The sequence below is a fragment of the Zingiber officinale genome, chromosome 10B (assembly GCF_018446385.1).
Source record: "Zingiber officinale cultivar Zhangliang chromosome 10B, Zo_v1.1, whole genome shotgun sequence".
Classification (NCBI taxonomy): Eukaryota; Viridiplantae; Streptophyta; class Magnoliopsida; order Zingiberales; family Zingiberaceae; genus Zingiber; species Zingiber officinale.
In genome coordinates, this window is record NC_056005.1 from 37,475,991 (window position 1) to 37,492,973 (window position 16,983).

Below are 16,983 nucleotides of genomic sequence, written 5' to 3' on the forward strand. Positions count from 1 at the left end.
CTCGGCTTCTTTGCAGGATCGTCGGAGAGCTACACCATCAGTCGAAGACAGCGGAGCATGCCACGTCCCCAGCATCCGTCGACTCAACGCTCGGACAAGATCAGTTAGAAAAGATGAAACACAAGTGATTGTCTTCCGCATCACTTAGGATTTTTAAACAGAAACCATGATCCACTTTCCAATCTTAATCGTTCAATCAAAACTGCTTGCTCATTGGTGGTCGTTGGATGGTGATGGAAGGTGTTGTTGGTCCATACAAAAGGGCGTGCGTCAATTGTCATTTCAAAGAATGAGGTAGTGGGACACATGGCATTTACCCATAAATGGTCATTTATGATGGATAAGACAACTGCATCATTATACTGAAAAATACCTTCTTACATATCATTGGCGCATTACTTGGCTTGTTAAAAGCCTGGCATGCATCTTTCCAAGATAATAGCTAATCACAATATTTAAAGTGCGAGCGGGAACATGGTCAGATTGTCAAATTAGAAGCATGTTTAATCGGTCGGACCAATAAGTTGGACTATCGGACTAAGATAAGACTTGGGTCCAATCAGTTGGCAACATGCCTCCTTCGACTAGGCTTGAAGAAGAGACTAGCAATACGGGATGTTACGAGCAAACCCAGAAGTGATGTGGAAGTCAAAGTCAATGTGAGGTGGCAATCAGGGTGTCACCCTCATCAGAGATTAGCTCCTCACTTGACGCTAGGGCCTTCGGTATAAGGACGTTTGGCCTAAAGGCCAGTCATGCTTATAGGATCCAGTGCTCTACTTATGAACAACTGGTCCGCACAAAGGTCGGTCGAAATCATGACCCACACCATATAATTCTGTTATATACTTGGTCGGCCCAAAAGCTGGCCAAACGTATTCAAGCTTAGTGTTTGCTCTCAATATATGGTCAAACGTCTCTATAGTTTGGCGTGCTTAATAGACCTATCTCTCCATTCAGCTCCAAGACATATAGACTAAACCTAGAGGACCCTAAAGTTAATTGAGCATATGGGGTTCAGTTCTCCACTTCTACAAATATTACTTTCTGCTTACAGATGTCGTCCTTCAGTGTTGTACAACCTTCAGTATAAATTAGACCATCACAATGTCTATCATACCTACGAATTCGAGCATCTTGTTATCCAATAGTCAGTCTTCCATCATATGGTCAGTCGATCCTAGAGTTGACCGGACCTACAAGACTTGGCTCCTCATTACTTATCAGATCTTCAGCATGAGCCTGCAAGTATATTACTGATCGAATTTATGGGATTCAACTCCCTCTTCAAAGAGAAAAATACATAAGGTTATTCTCATTACAAAGCCCGTTAGACATAGAGACGACCGAGATACCCCATTCATCCAAGTATCCGTCTGAACTATATTCCAAGAGACAATATTATTAGGAAATTGCAACAAATTGTCAGAATAATAGCTATCCATTAGAGAATATTTTTTTGTTATAATATATGCATTCAATGGAACCTTCTTATGAAGGTGATTATACTACTTCTATCATTATTGCTGAGGTTACACGAAACTGTTCATATACATATAACAGAAGATTTCTCAGAGGATAACTGTACAAATTCGAGATTGTACACCTTCTATTATATGATATCTTCGGACACCTAATATTCCCTATCACCTCATTATTGTAGAGTTATAAGAGATGATATAAAAGGGGGGTTCTCTCTTCTAGAGGTATGCTTTACATACTAAAGCCCAAGATTACTCTCTATTACGCTCACTCAATTTTACTATAGTTCTTATCCACTTTTCACTCAGTCATCTACTAATTTGAGAGTTGGAGGGCCTATGCCAGGGACCTACCCCTTCTCGGGTTTTTTTCCCTAACATTTTGTGGGCTTACTTTTCCATGTTTACAAAGAAGAGGAAGGCACTCGGAACCCTTTTTGACTCTAGCTTATCATCTTTTTCTCCTGTGCAAAGTCTTCTCCCGATCAATAGCATCATCACCTGCCCGGCGTGTTGTCTCCTCTGGTTTCAAATAGGATCACCTGTCGTGATGATATATTGTGATAATCAATCAGCGATTGCAAGGGCATGAAATAGTATGTATAATGGTAAGTCACAATATATTCGTTGACGACAATGCCATTAGCCAGTTGGTCTCTAGTGGAGTCATCTCTATCAATTATGTCAAATTGAAAGACAACTTGGCGGATCCGTTTATAAAAGATTTGAATAGAGATCAAATATACTACATATCAAAAGGAATGTGATTAAAAATATACAAACAAGAATATTCATACTGGTAACCCAACCTTGTTAATTAGAGATCCTAAGATCTTTGTTCAATAGGCCAACAAAATTATGAAAGTGCATGAGTACTTGAACTAGTTCTCCTCTCATTCCTAGGACGGAAAAATGTTACCTACAATATGCAGTGAGATTAAGCTATAAACTTTTAATGACTCTTATACTTAAAAAAGTAGAGTATCGTAGAACACTCTTTATAAGAGATCATCTATATAAGTGTGAAGACGGTCTGCTTCAATGAAATACTTATGAATCCAAGATGTTATCCATGGCTAAAATGGGCAAAATAGTGAGAACTATAGAGAAGTGAGAAATGTTATTATGTAAGTACCATTGTCTTGGTTTACACTAATGGCTAAGTAGTTCAAGACATCACGTTCACTAAGCATCTTAGTAAATCTAATGATACTCTACTACGAAAGGTTCAAAACCACAAGTTGCCTCTCTTGATGCAATAATCTTTCGATTGAACTCTCCTTAGGTGATAACATGCATGCATTAATTTTCATTCATATGAAGGATTATTGAAAATTTAATGTGAATGAGAAATTAAATCTAGATCGTTAGATCAAGATTGACAAATCTTATTCATCCAACTTGAAATATTTAAGTGTCTATTTATTGGTTCAATCTAAACCATTGATTTCAAAAAGAAGACATCTAATGAAGAGATATTGTGTCTTTTGGGAAGGGGTACAATCTAGATCATCCAATTCAAGTTGGATGGTTGAGATCTAATTGAACCAAGAGATACCTGTTGGTGCAATTTCCAGTAGGTCAAGGTTGACCTAGTTGACCAAGCGTAAACCTTGGTCATGGTTTCGATGTTTGACAATACAGAAATACATGTAGACATGGACAATGCAGGTGCAGTTGTCCATACGGAGAGATACTGATCAAGGTCTGATCAGGTTGAATGAAGAAGAGTCAAGTAGGTCAAGGTTGACCGGATACTTGACTGGGAAGTCCTAACTGGGATGTTAGGCAGAATGAAAATCCTAGTGAGTGAAGCTAGGTGAAAGGGAAAGTCCTGGTGAGTGAAGCCAGGCAGTTGGAAAAGTCCTGGTGAGTGAAGCCAGGAAGTTCGGAAAGTCCTGGTGAGTGAAACCAGACAGTTCGGAAAGTCTTGGTGAGTGAAACCAGGCAGTTTGGAAAGTCCTGGTGAGTGAAGTCAGGCAGTGGGAAAGTCCTGGTGAGTGAAGCCAGGCAGTGGGAAAGTCCTGGTGAGTGAAGCCAGGCAGTTGGAAAGTCCTGGTGAGTGAAGCCGGGCAGATTGGAAAACCTGGTGAGTGAAGCCAGGTGAAAACCCTAGTGAGTGAAGCTAGGTGAAAGTCCTGGTGAGTGAAGCCGGGCAAGGGAAAATCCAGATGGATCAAGGGTGATCAGACATCTGGTATTGTGAAGGTCAAGTAGGTCAAGGGAGTGACCGGATACTTGACACGAAGAGAAAAGTCCAAGTGGGTCAAAGGGATTGACCGGACACTTGGTGGGGAGTCTTAGCAGGTCAAGGGAGTGACCGGATGCTAAGCATGATGTACCAATAGGTCAAGGTTGACCGGATGTTGGTTTGGAAGGTTTGGGACTTGGTTTGGGCAAAAACCAAGCTCTGGATCGATCAGTGGATCGATCCAGTGATACACTGGGTATCTGGATCGGTCTGGTGACCGATCAGTAACCAAACAGTAGCCTACTGAGTGTTATCTGATCGGTCTGCAGACCGATCAGGAAACAACGATCAGAAGGCAAAAAGTTCGGGAGAAAAGGAAGGGAATGCATGCTGATCGGTCCCCAGGACCGATCAGAGGTATCCTGGACCGATCAGGCTTCAGCCTGATCGGTCCAGAACTATCCGTTGTGAGCCAACGGTCTTCTGTCTTCTGGCTTCTTCTTCGCAGGTGGATGCAGGTATAAGAGGGCTGAGGGCTTCTACAGTGCGGTAACTCTCTCACTCTTCTTCTGGTCCGAAGCTTCTGCTTCTTCACTGCTGTGTGATAACCATGATTTTACTATATTATTTTGATTCATATATGCATGGTTTGATGTTGATTTCATAGGTTAAAATCATGGTTACATCACATTTTGTGCATTGTGTGTATTTTTGGACTTAATTACAAATTACTTTATTTTTATATTATTTGATGCTAATATTTGATTCTTTTTTTATAGGCATCAAAGGATCTTGAATTTGGATCTATTTGGACCAAAATTGGGCTCGAATCGAAGTTCAAACAAGAAGATCAAGCTTTGGAGCATTATGGGTCATTCATCAAGAATAGGACAGATCTGGACCATCCATTGAAGATCTGGCCGATCCAAGCTAATGGGGAGCAGATCTAAGCCATTGATGAAGATCTAGAAGTTTTGATCCAGATCTGAGTTCATCCAGCCATTGATCCATCCGGATTAATCTGGGCCGTTCATTGAAGATCGGCAGATCTGGGCCATCCAGTGATGATCTGATCGATCCGACCTAAGGGAGGGTAGATCCAGACTCTAGATCAAGATCAGTACCTTCGGATAGGATTTTGGGCAAGCTTTTACCGTTGATTTAGCTCCAAATTGCTCCTAGCCGTCCGTTCAATTCTGGATCAGATTTAAAACAGAAGCTACAGTTCCCTTTCTTCTTCGTCGAGTCCTCCGCACAGCAGCTTCGCCTCCGCGGCATCTTCCGGATTTCGGCCCCATTCCTTCTCCGATCAATTTCCTGAGCTTCAATCTCGGTGGAGAGCTTCTCGGCGGTATCATCCCGATCTTTTGGAGCCATTGGAGGGTGTTCTCTCCGGTGGAATTTGCCTCGCGGTATCTCCCTGTTTCACCTCAGATTTGGCGGTGGTCCTCCAAATCTGAGCTCCGATTCCCATCAGCAACATTTGGAGGTGGTCTTCCGGCGTTTCTGAACTCCATCAGATGTCCATCCGCATTCCACAGCTTCCCATCAGATCCAGAGACCAGATTTCCAGATTTTCGGCATTTATGGGTTCCGGGATGTTCTTAGCTCGCCGGGGGTGGTCCGTCGGTGTTCTTGAGCATTCCTTGAACTGATACGCCACTGAGATACTCCACTGAGGTCCAAAGTTGAGTGGTCTCGACTTTGGCACTCTTGTGTGACGGCAAGAGTGTGAAGTTTGGTGAGATTGGTTGCGAGTTGGATTGGTTAGGGTTTAGTTCACTTTTATTATTGTTTTGTAACTTAGAACAGATTACTTTTATGTTTTGTTATATTTTTATGCAAGTAGTTAGCATTTCTTTCCTTGTTGAAGCTTAGTTTAAGTTTTATTTGTGCTTGGTTAATTTTTTAGTGTTTAAGTGCTAAATTAGGTTTACATCTTGCTTTAGATCAGATTTATTTGAGTCTCGTAATTTCATCCTTAGTTTGATGTGTGTTGATGGATTTATCACAACGTAGTGTGACAATGCGTAATGATTTGTTCGTTGGCACATAGTTATGTTTCACTCTTGCTTTAGATTAATTTCTTAATTGCTGTGTTTTCCTTTGTTAGATTTAAATTCAAGTTTAATTCCCCCCAATTCCATTTTTATATCGAAAACCCCAAAAATAGGAATAAAAGACAATCCTAAATTACATTCTACCGTTGGTTCCTCGGATCGATCCTGGGCTCGTTACTACAACATTATTGTTTAATTAAGGGGTTCAGTGGAAAATACATTTGTACAATTTGATTAGCGGATGTAACAGATTCGCTATATCAAATTTTGGCACCGTTGCCGGGGATCGAACCCGGGTCACCCGCGTGACAGGCGGGAATACTCACCACTATACTACAACGACAATTAAAACCCTAACTTAAAACTACCCAACTAAATAATTAATCAAGCACAAATTAAACACACATTTCCCTGCTAAATGCTCTTACTTCTCTGAATTATAGAAAAACTGCTAGGATTCTCAGCAGCAGTCTACTTTAAACAATTCCAGAAATCAGGTTCACAGAAAAATCTCTGGTTTTGACCTGATAAAGTCTTGGTAATGAAGAAGTAACACTTCACCTCTTTCCTTGCTCATTTCTGCAGTAGTACTTCAGAATTAGCATCTATAAACTGTGTAACAGGATTTCAGAATGAGGAATGACTGAACAAGGCAGGAAATTCAAAAACAAAATAAAAAAAAATGAGCCTTTGTAATTACTGAAAGGTGATTTTAATAGATCAAAATTCGGAATTCAAATGGTGGTAATTATTTCATCAACAAAGTACTTTAATATAGTATCATTTCCTTTGAGAAGGTGCGAAAAAGGGCAGCAATTGGAACTTTTAACAGTGAGGTGATAAAGCTGGAAACAGAATTCAGAACATATGGAAACAAGTTGAGCAACTTTTTCATTATCAGCCTTAAGATCTTTGGGAAGTTATTGAAACTCTTGCATTTCCAGCAGCAAATGTGGATTACTTTCTTTCCAATCCTCTACAAATTTGCTAGACAGGAATTTGAAAGTATTAAGTTGTTGGAATTCTTGAATTGCAGTAAACCTTCTAAGTAATGCTATAAGCTGAGATAAAATGTGAAATGAAGCTATCATTTGACTTAATGATTGAAAAGTTCTATGGAAATAAATTGTTCAAGCTTGTAGTGAAGCTAATTGCAAAGATGAGGGAATAGGCTGATAAATTAAGGATATGAAGGGAAAAGAGATCTGAAACATGTTTAAAATAGTGAGGTGAAAAACAGATTTCAGTTTTGAATTGTATCAAGCGTGTGTCCACTTTTATCAGCAGGCTTCAAATCATTAAGAAACGTAAATGAAGATCTGGTATTTTCAGTAACAAATGTTGGTTAATTTGGTTATTGTTGTGCTCTATTTTTGGCAAGAGAATTCTTCATGTAGCATACCTACATGGCTGCTGAAATGGAAAACTGTAAGTGCTGAAACATGGATCTGCGGCTGAAAACCTGATCAAAGAGCAGGATTTGAACTTCGATTAGTGATTGCCATTCAATTCAAGAAGCATTCCTTATGATATAATAAGTTTTTTAAAGGAAAATTGGAACTGATGTCAGCCAATTGATACTTAAAGCAGTAAAGAGATGAAGGCTGAGAAAAGTCTACTTTAAATCTGTGTGGAATCAAATCTTTTATTTTCAAATCACAAATGGGAGCATGTTCCAGCTAATTATGAGAGGAAGCTCAGCAGATTTAAAAGGCTGTGTATCTTGTGCCAAAGATTTCTGAGAGTTCTATAGATCAAAATCCTGAAATCTGAAATCTGTAATCTGTGTGCTGCTGGAAGTTGTGTAATTTCCAGAACCTAGAAAGACTTTAAAGATGTAAAATTTCAGTGATTCAATTCAGAGTTGAATGATACTCTTTGTCAAATTTGATTCTTCATGTTTCAAACAAATTCCCTCAAGGAAGAGTATCAAATTTCTGAAACTGCTACTCAAGTGCAGAAATCGAGGAGTTGCTGAATTTTGGAATTTACCAGTTGCAGAATCTGATATAAAAATCAGAGAACTCTGATTCTGGTATAATTTATAGACCAACAGCTAGTGCATTAGAGTTCCTACTCTTTTGAAGTTTTCTAGAGCTTGAAGCATATGATTACGTTGAATCTGATTCCTAGAACAAGAGTTACTAAATTCTGAATTCTTATTTTAGTGACAATTGCAAGTTCTTTTCAAGCTGAGTCCTGATAAATTGAAGGCTGAAATATCATTGTATTTGATTACTGAAACTGCTGGAACATTATCAAATGCTGTAATGGATGAGTTAAAAATTTCAGACCAAGATGGAGTTTGTTCTTGTAGAAATTGAAGCTTGCAGATGTGCTGATTTTGAAGAGACAGGAACTTAAATACCAAGATGGAGTTTGTATCAGATTTAAATCGGAATGAGGAGCTAGTGACAAGTAATTAAAAAGGGAATAAGTTGTGACAGTGTCTCTTACAAGTAATTGTCTGAAATCAAGTTTGAGATGATTTTGGGAGGTTGCTGGATGGTGCAGCAGTGAAGAAATTTTGATGTAGCAGCTTATTAAATGTTGCTGTTGATTTGAAGGGAGTTCTGATTTTCCAGCAATGGAAATAATTAGAATATGATAAAGCTGCAAAATGAGGTATCAGCAACTGAAATTTAATCAGCAATGAAGCTGTTGAGTGCTAATTTGGTTTGTGGAATTTGATTAGCAGTAACTGAAATTTAATTCCTTATTCATGTTATGCTAAATGGAAATCTTTGTTAAGCTAAATTTTCCATTACAAAAGTTGGAATTACTTCTCTTAGCTGTTGCTGCTGAAAGCAGTTCTATTTACAAGTTGCTGAATTTTAAGCAGAGTTTCAGCAGAATTTCAGAAGCTAAAGTCAATGAATTTAAGTGTCCATCATTACACGGTGTAGTTTCCTTCAACAGCAAATTCTGATACTGAGATTATAATAGAGGAAGGAAGGAAATATTTGATAGAAGCTCTCTGATTAGTGAAGATTTTAAGAAATTGATAATTACTGCTGGTCTTAATCTGAATTTGTTGAAATTCCTGGTTAAATGTTGCTGATCACTCCAACTGTTGAGAGTTCATAATATCCATCTTCAAATCTGTCCATGCAAGTTCAAAGAATGAAACAAGGAATTCAAATGGTTTTTAACCAAGCATACTAAGTTCTTTGCAACTTTTTGATTTGTGTGTGCCAATTTTGTATCAATTTCCATTTGGGTTGCTATATTCACTGAATTTAGAATTTGGATTGTTGATTGTTCACCTTTCGAGTTCAGAATCTGATCTGCTAATTTCTAAAAGTGTGTTACTGGGATATATTTTTATGGGCCAAGGAATGTTTCAATTTCTGAAATCTGATCTGCAATCTTCTAATTCAATGCTCTGTTAGTGCAGGCTTACCAGACACGTATGCACTAAAATCTTGAAAAAAAAATTTCTGCTGTAATTTCAGAATCCAGGAATATTCAGAAACCTAATAGAATGTATAGAATCTGTATATTGAAAAAAATTGCAGAAGTGGAGTGGCTCACAAAGAGATATATTTGTAAGTTGTCAGTTATGAATTAAAAAAAAAAGAAAGGAGAAACTGTGTAGTTGTGATGCTAAATTACAAATCAGAAAGGAGTCTGAACAGTTCTGGAACCTAAGTAGCTGTGATGCAGATTTGAGGAGCATACTTTCAGGAATTTGACAATAGAAGCAACAAAATGATGCTGAATTGATTTATGAAGAATAAACAAGAACTGCAGCTGATAAAAGTGTGGATTGCTGATGTAAAGAGCACATTTTTCTGTGAACCTGATTTCTATTTAATCTGAGAATCTGAATTATGTTGCTGCTGGTTCTTGATTCTGAATCTGGAAACTGAGCCCTCGGTTTCTGAAGCTTACAGCAGTGAACAGAAGCCAGACAAGGTACAAGAAATCTGTTGCTGAAGTTGTGATCACAAGCTGTGAATTGCAGTAATGATTCTGAGCTGATGAATTGTTTGAGAAATAGAATAGGTTCAGAATTGTTACTCTATTCATGAAGTATGGAAGCAATTTTAAGTATGGAAGATTGAGAAGTTGTGGCGTAAGTAATAGAGAATAAGTTGGCAAAATCAGAAATGCTTAAACTGCTGAAATGTAGTAAAGAACTAATTTAAATCTGTAAAAGGCTGCAGGACCAAAATCTTGAACAATGACATGCTTGATGCAAGTTTGTGCCAATCCTTCAAGCTGTTTCTGATCAGAAATGTACTGAAGTCTAGCTACTGTTACCTCAGTTTCAAACTGAAATTGTGATGCATTAAGCTGAAATTACAGTGGGTTTCCTATTCTGAAATTGAAGAATAAAGTTACAGAATTCAGAAACTGAGACTGGAATTGGAAGCAACAAAAGTGTACAGACTGAGGTCAAATTCTGGAATTCTATAGCAGGGTCTATGGGACTGCTCACTAAATTTTGAATTGTAGGAGTTCCTCAAGCTTGCATTCAAATCTGAATTCGAAGAATATAGAATGTTGGACTAGTTTGATTCATTGAAAGTGTGCTGAACTTGTTTTTATGAATTTGGAAATCTGCAGGAATGAATTCGAAGATGAAGGATGCTGATTTTTGAAAGGTTTCATGTTATAGATAAGAATGTTCATAAGTATTAGCTGTGCAGATTTTTGAAACTAGTATTAAGTTTAAAAGTATTTGATTATTCTGTTGAGTCTGATTTCTGAATCTGACCAGCTAAACTTGAGTGCATGAATTCAGTAAATTGGCATTTCAAAAGTTAATCATTGCTGGAATTCTATGACATGGAGTTTGAAAAATGTTTTGGGAATGTCTGAATTGTATCAGTTGATGTTTCTTCCTTTCCAAATTAGCCTTAATATTGTGAATGCAGAATTCTGATAGGTTGCTGTTGTGTTCCATAATTTCTTCTCTTGTGTTCTAGTGAAGCAACATGAATGCATTTTTCAAGTGGATTGCAAAGGGAATGAAAATTTAAAGAGTTGTCAGAAACTACTGTTAGTTTATGAAAAGAAAAGAAAACAAAACAACTTCAAGAGAAGCTCCTACACGTCTATTGTCAATTGATTAGAAGTTAGAAACAAAATGAATGCCTGAATCTGAATTCTCAATTGCTGATTTCCAGAATCTCGAATTCAGTTTTGCTTGTGTTAATTTCAGATGTTTCTGGAGTTGGTATCAAAATCTGTGGGCAACCTTCACATCAATCTAAGCTATGGAATTCTGTTTTTATCCTTGCAGTTGCTGCTGTTGAAGACGTTTTGAAATGGAAATTGAATCCCTAGAGGATCCTGAAATTTGGAAGTGTAATTGAATCAAGCTGCTGGAGTGGAATTTGCTAATTTCTGAAGATTGTTGATGAAATCTGTTAAATCAAAAGCTGTTAGTTGCAGAACTGGCTGGGAGCTGAGTTTCAAAGTTGCTGTTGTAGCTCGCTGGTGTACCAATTTTCTTGGACCAGATTTTCCCTGCTAATGTAGCAATCATGTGCATTTTGGAAATGAGGGGCTGCTGAAATCAGAACCAGAATTCAATTTCATTGAATCTGATTTTGGCTATTGTGAACTAGCAGCTACTGCATTTGATGCTCTACCTGTTTCAAGTCTCTTTTGTGTGCAGAATTTTGAGACTGCAAGAAATCAAAGTGCTATTATTAAACATGGAAAATATCCTGCTGACTATATACTTCTGCTGCACATTTATTGAAGCTGAATTTATCTGAAGCTGAAGTAATGAAATCAGAAACCAACCCTAGTCCGAATTTTAATCTTTGAATCTGAGTAACAATTTACAAAAGATGAAGAATTCTGGTACAGCAGGAGGTCCTATCTTTTGTTATCCAAATGAAAGAATCACTTGCAGAGAGAAAAGAACCTGGAATCTGGATGCTGAGTGAAGAGCACTGATTTCTGTAAGTGTAATATCTGAATTGCATTTGTTGCTGCTGTGAAGAATTCTTAACTGCTGAAAAGACTTTTGGCTCTAAGTTTTGGGAGCTTAATATGTCTAGAAGATTCTGGGACTTCATATATGAACTGATGTTTGAACTATTTTGTGGAATTGTGTGATGCATCACCTCTAATGATTTTGACTGCTTGAAGATCTTTGAATCTGAATTGCATCTTGATTGACATTGGATGAGGATACTGTGTATAGAAGAATTAAAACAAAAGTTTGATGTTTGATTCTGCCAAAGACAGAAACAGAGAAATAGAAAGAAAAAAATCTGCAAAAATGAATACAAGGATTGTGTATTGAAGAGTATCGAGTTTATTGGAAAGAAGCATGTTGTGTTTCTTTGTCCGAGACGACCAACATTTTAAGTGTGGGGGAGGGAACTTTTCTTGGCAAGTTGATGTGAGATTATTTTAGTTTCAAAAGGCTGAAATTGAAGTGCAAAAACAGTGAAGAAGAAAAAAAAACAGTGGCAAAACAAAAGAGTATCAAGTGTGGAGATAGAGTATCAAAATTTTTGGATGGCCATCAAATTGAAGAGGAGGTTAGCTTGGTCTTTTGAATTGTTAAAAACAAATGGTATTCATCCCTTTTCACATCAAAATGGTCAACTCATCAAGTATATTCCTCCAATACTCTCATCTTCTCAATTTTTCATTGAATTCTTTTCCTTTGCCACTTCATTCACTTAAATTGTTCTTTTTGCTTCCATTTCAATTCTTGTTGATTAAATCCTTTTGATTCATATATGCTATGTTTTATAGTGGTGGAGAATTAGAAAATAAGCAAGTTTATGGTAATGAAATGTTGTGAGTTGCATTGAGTGAGCTCCACTTATACACATGCTTGAGTGTGAGAGATAGAATAGGTAAATACCTTGTGAGTTCGCAACTTGCTTAATTTTTCAATTGGATTGAAACTACCATACCTACTGATTATTGTTTGAATTGTATTCATGATTGGATGTGATCTTTAGATGATCTTAGTTAAATTCTTTTTACTATCTTCTAGGTATTACAAGAGAATTTTTTGTGGAGATGATTTTTAGTTTTCTTTACTTGCACGGGACGTTCAAAATTAAGTGTGGGGGATTTGATAACCATGATTTTACTGCATTATTTTGATTCATATATGCATGGTTTGATGTTGATTTCATAGGTTAAAATCATGGTTACATCACATTTTGTGCATTGTGTGTATTTTTGGACTTAATTACAAATTACTTTATTTTTATATTATTTGATGCTAATATTTGACTCTTATTTTGTAGGCATCAAAGGATCTTGAATTTGGATCTATTTGGACCGAAATTGGGCTCGAATCGGAGTTCAAACAAGAAGATCAAGCTTTGGAGCATTATGGGTCATTCATCAAGAATAGGACAGATCTGGACCATCCATTGAAGATCTGGCCGATCCAAGCTAATGGGGAGCAGATCTAAGCCATTGATGAAGATCCAGAAGTTTTGATCCAGATCTGAGTTCATCCAGCCATTGATCCATCCGGATTAATCTGGGCCGTTCATTGAAGATCGGAAGATCTGGGCCATCCAGTGATGATCTGATCGATCCGACCTAAGGGAGGGTAGATCCAGACTCTAGATCAAGATCAGTACCTTCGGATAGGATTTTGGGCAAGCTTTTACCGTTGATTTAGCTCCAAATTGCTCCTAGCCGTCCGTTCAATTCTGGATCAGATTTAAAACAGAAGCTACAGTTCCCTTTCTTCTTCGTCGAGTCCTCCGCACAGCAGCTTCGTCTCCGCGGCATCTTCCGGATTTCGGCCCCATTCCTTCTCCGATCAATTTCCCGAGCTTCAATCTCGGTGGAGAGCTTCTCGGCGGTATCATCCCGATCTTTTGGAGCCATTGGAGGGTGTTCTCTCTGGTGGAATTTGCCTCGCGGCATCTCCCTGTTTCACCTCAGATTTGGCGGTGGTCCTCCAAATCTGAGCTCCGATTCCCATCAGCAACATTTGGAGGTGGTCTTCCGGCGTTTCTGAACTCCATCAGATGTCCATCCGCGTTCCACAGCTTCCCATCAGATCCAGAGACCAGATTTCCAGATTTTCGGCATTTATGGGTTCCGGGATGTTCTTAGCTCGCCGGGGGTGGTCCGTCGGTGTTCTTGAGCATTCCTTGAACTGATACGCCACTGAGATGCTCCACTGAGGTCCAAAGTTGAGTGGTCTCGACTTTGGCACTCTTGTGTGACGGCAAGAGTGTGAAGTTTGGTGAGATTGGTTGCGAGTTGGATTGGTTAGGGTTTAGTTCACTTTTATTATTGTTTTGTAACTTAGAACAGATTACTTTTATGTTTTGTTATATTTTTATGCAAGTAGTTAGCATTTCTTTCCTTGTTGAAGCTTAGTTTAAGTTTTATTTGTGCTTGGTTAATTTTTTAGTGTTTAAGTGCTAAATTAGGTTTACATCTTGCTTTAGATCAGATTTATTTGAGTCTCGTAATTTCATCCTTAGTTTGATGTGTGTTGATGGATTTATCACAACGTAGTGTGACAATGCGTAATGATTTGTTCGTTGGCACATAGTTATGTTTCACTCTTGCTTTAGATTAATTTCTTAATTGATGTGTTTTCCTTTGTTAGATTTAAATTCAAGTTTAATTCCCCCCCAATTCCATTTTTATATCGAAAACCCCAAAAATAGGAATAAAAGACAATCCTAAATTACATTCTACCGTTGGTTCCTCGGATCGATCCTGGGCTCGTTACTACAACATTATTGTTTAATTAAGGGGTTCAGTGGAAAATACATTTGTACAATTTGATTAGCGGATGTGACAGATTCGCTATATCACTGTGCTCTTGAGCTTTGCTGAGCTCCGAAGCTTCGGGTGAGCTTCTTCGACTGAGTTGCTTGTTGGCATTCGTCCGTGAAGTTGGTGCTTCATCCGAGACTTCAGTCGACGAGAAGGCAAGCGAGTATTTGTACATTCATTGTGTATTTTGTTCTTGCTCTTCTTTGTATTTCCATATTGCTGTTGCAAGTTATTGTGGCGAGGTTTCTCCACCCACAAGGAGTACTTATTAGCCGGTTCTCCGGGGACTCATCCACCTTACGAACACTCCGAGGAGTAGGAGTATCACCTCCGAACCTCGTTACATCCATCGAGTTTGAGGTTTGTTTTCTTCCTTTTCGTTTCTACGTTTCATTTCCGCTGCGCTAACCCTAATCGTAGGAAGAAACGCGAAGGATTTGGGGCGGCTATTCACACCCCCCCCTCTCTAGCCAAGATCATCGGTCCTAACAAGTGGTATCAGAGCGAGGTCGCTCTTCGCCGGATTAACACCCGAGGGAGCACAAGCTAGAGATGCATCAACTCGGAGAAGACATCACCATTCCACCTTTCTATGATCGCGACGACTTCGCGTTTTGGAAGGTAAGAATGAAGTACTTTCTTATGACTAACCTTGAAAATTGGAGTTGTGTTCAATTAGGTTTCAAGCCTCCGATGGACAAGAAAGGAGAAACCCTAGAGAAGAAGGAGTGGACCAAGGAACAAGTCCATCAATCCCTAGTCAACGATGAGGTATTGAAAATTTTTGAATTTTCTTTACCTAATGATGTTTTGTGTAGGATAGGTGGATATAACGATGCCAAGGAGTTGTGGAACAACTTGGCAAAGTTCCATGAGAAGAACTCCACTTCAAGTCATGAAGAGGAGTCAAGCGAGCCAAAGAGTTCACATCATGGAGGGATGGATTTAGAAGTTGAGGGCTACTCAACATCTAAAGAAGAAGAGGAGGAGAGTTCTTCTTCAAGTTCGGAGCAAGAAGAAGAAGCGTCTACCTCCGGAAGGGATGAAGGAGAGAGCGTTCATCCATCCTCAACTCTAGGTAACTCAAGCCATTTAGTTTCTAGCAAATTACACATAATGTGCTTTGAGTGTAGGGAATTTGGACATTACATGAGTAAATGTCCAAAGAGGGTTAGAAAGACTCCACCGACGCCAAAGGTCAAGGAAGCCGGAATCCCAACACGCAAGGGCAAGGAGCACGTGGTGTGCTTCAAATGCAAGCGAAGGGGACACTATAGGAGCCAATGTCCGAGGGGGAGGCAATCTCACAAGGACAAGAGACCGAGCACATCGATAGGGGGAGCTAAGGCAAACCCTAAGGTAATCTCTAAGGCACATTATTGCAATACTAGTAAGATGCATGCTAGTAGTTTGATTGCAATTGACAATAATGATAAGCATGATAATTATAGAAATCGATACACATGCTTAGGTGCCAAACATGTGAGCCTAGATAAGGATAACACTAGGAAAGCCAACCCTAGGATCAACTCATCTAAGGTTAAGGGAAACCTAGATAGGAATCCCAAAACTACTAGACATATGCCTAGGAGTACCTCAAAGAACAATGACAAATTAAAACTTGAGGTATTAGAAAAGGAGAATCAAGTCTTGAGGTCAAGACTTGAAACTTTAGAAAAGACCCTTAAAAATTTAGAGAAGTCAACTCTAGGGTCTAAGGGTCAAAAACCCAAGTCCAAGGACATGAAAGGTTTGGGTCACAAACCTAAGTCCCAAGTGGTCAAGCCCACTTATCACAATGTTCCATTCGATTATGGAACAAGACCTAGGGCTAGAAAGACCATCACCAAGGTCACAAGGGGGGTCACCCCTAGAGTTGATCTTGATGAGTCCCAAATGACCAAGGCTTCAAAGCCTAGGAGGGTCATTAGAAGGGTTGCTAGGGAAGTCATCCCTAGTGAATACTTAGTGAACCCAATGAGCTCCAATAGGTATTGGGTTCCTAGTAGCGTGATTTCATCACACTAGATGAGTTAGGGTGCCAACCTTACTTGAATAGGTAGTTAACCTAATCATGACAAAAGGTGGCACTTTAGGAATTTTCAAGGTGTAATCAAGCCTTGAAAATGAAATGGAAAGTTATTCCTAAGGTGATTAGGATGTGCCAATCACATTTGAGGAGTTCTCTAGAGTCAATTGGCACATAGTGATCTAAAAATCTTTGGTATATGATTTTAGGTCTATTACTCTTAGGAATATAGAACCTATGGCAAAATGATCAAAACTGTCAAAAATGGCAACTAAGGCTAGAATTAGGTATTTCCTATACCTTTACATGTTATTTTCCATATATTGTTTGTCATATATCATGTCATGACATCATATTTATTTTATGATCATTTAAAATGTCATGATAATACTTAGGTTGTTTAAATATCATGTTTTATTTAAGTTTCATACTTTATGTCATGACATCATGACACTGGCACATGTTATTATGTATGATATC

General features: G+C 38.5%; 1 non-coding gene across 1 annotated transcript; it reads right to left on the reverse strand.

Moving 5' to 3' along the window:
- Positions 1-6,003: 6,003 nt before the first annotated feature.
- TRNAD-GUC lies at positions 6,004-6,075 on the reverse strand. Its single transcript has one exon. It is a non-coding gene; the product is annotated as a tRNA-Asp (tRNA).
- Positions 6,076-16,983: the final 10,908 nt, after the last annotated feature.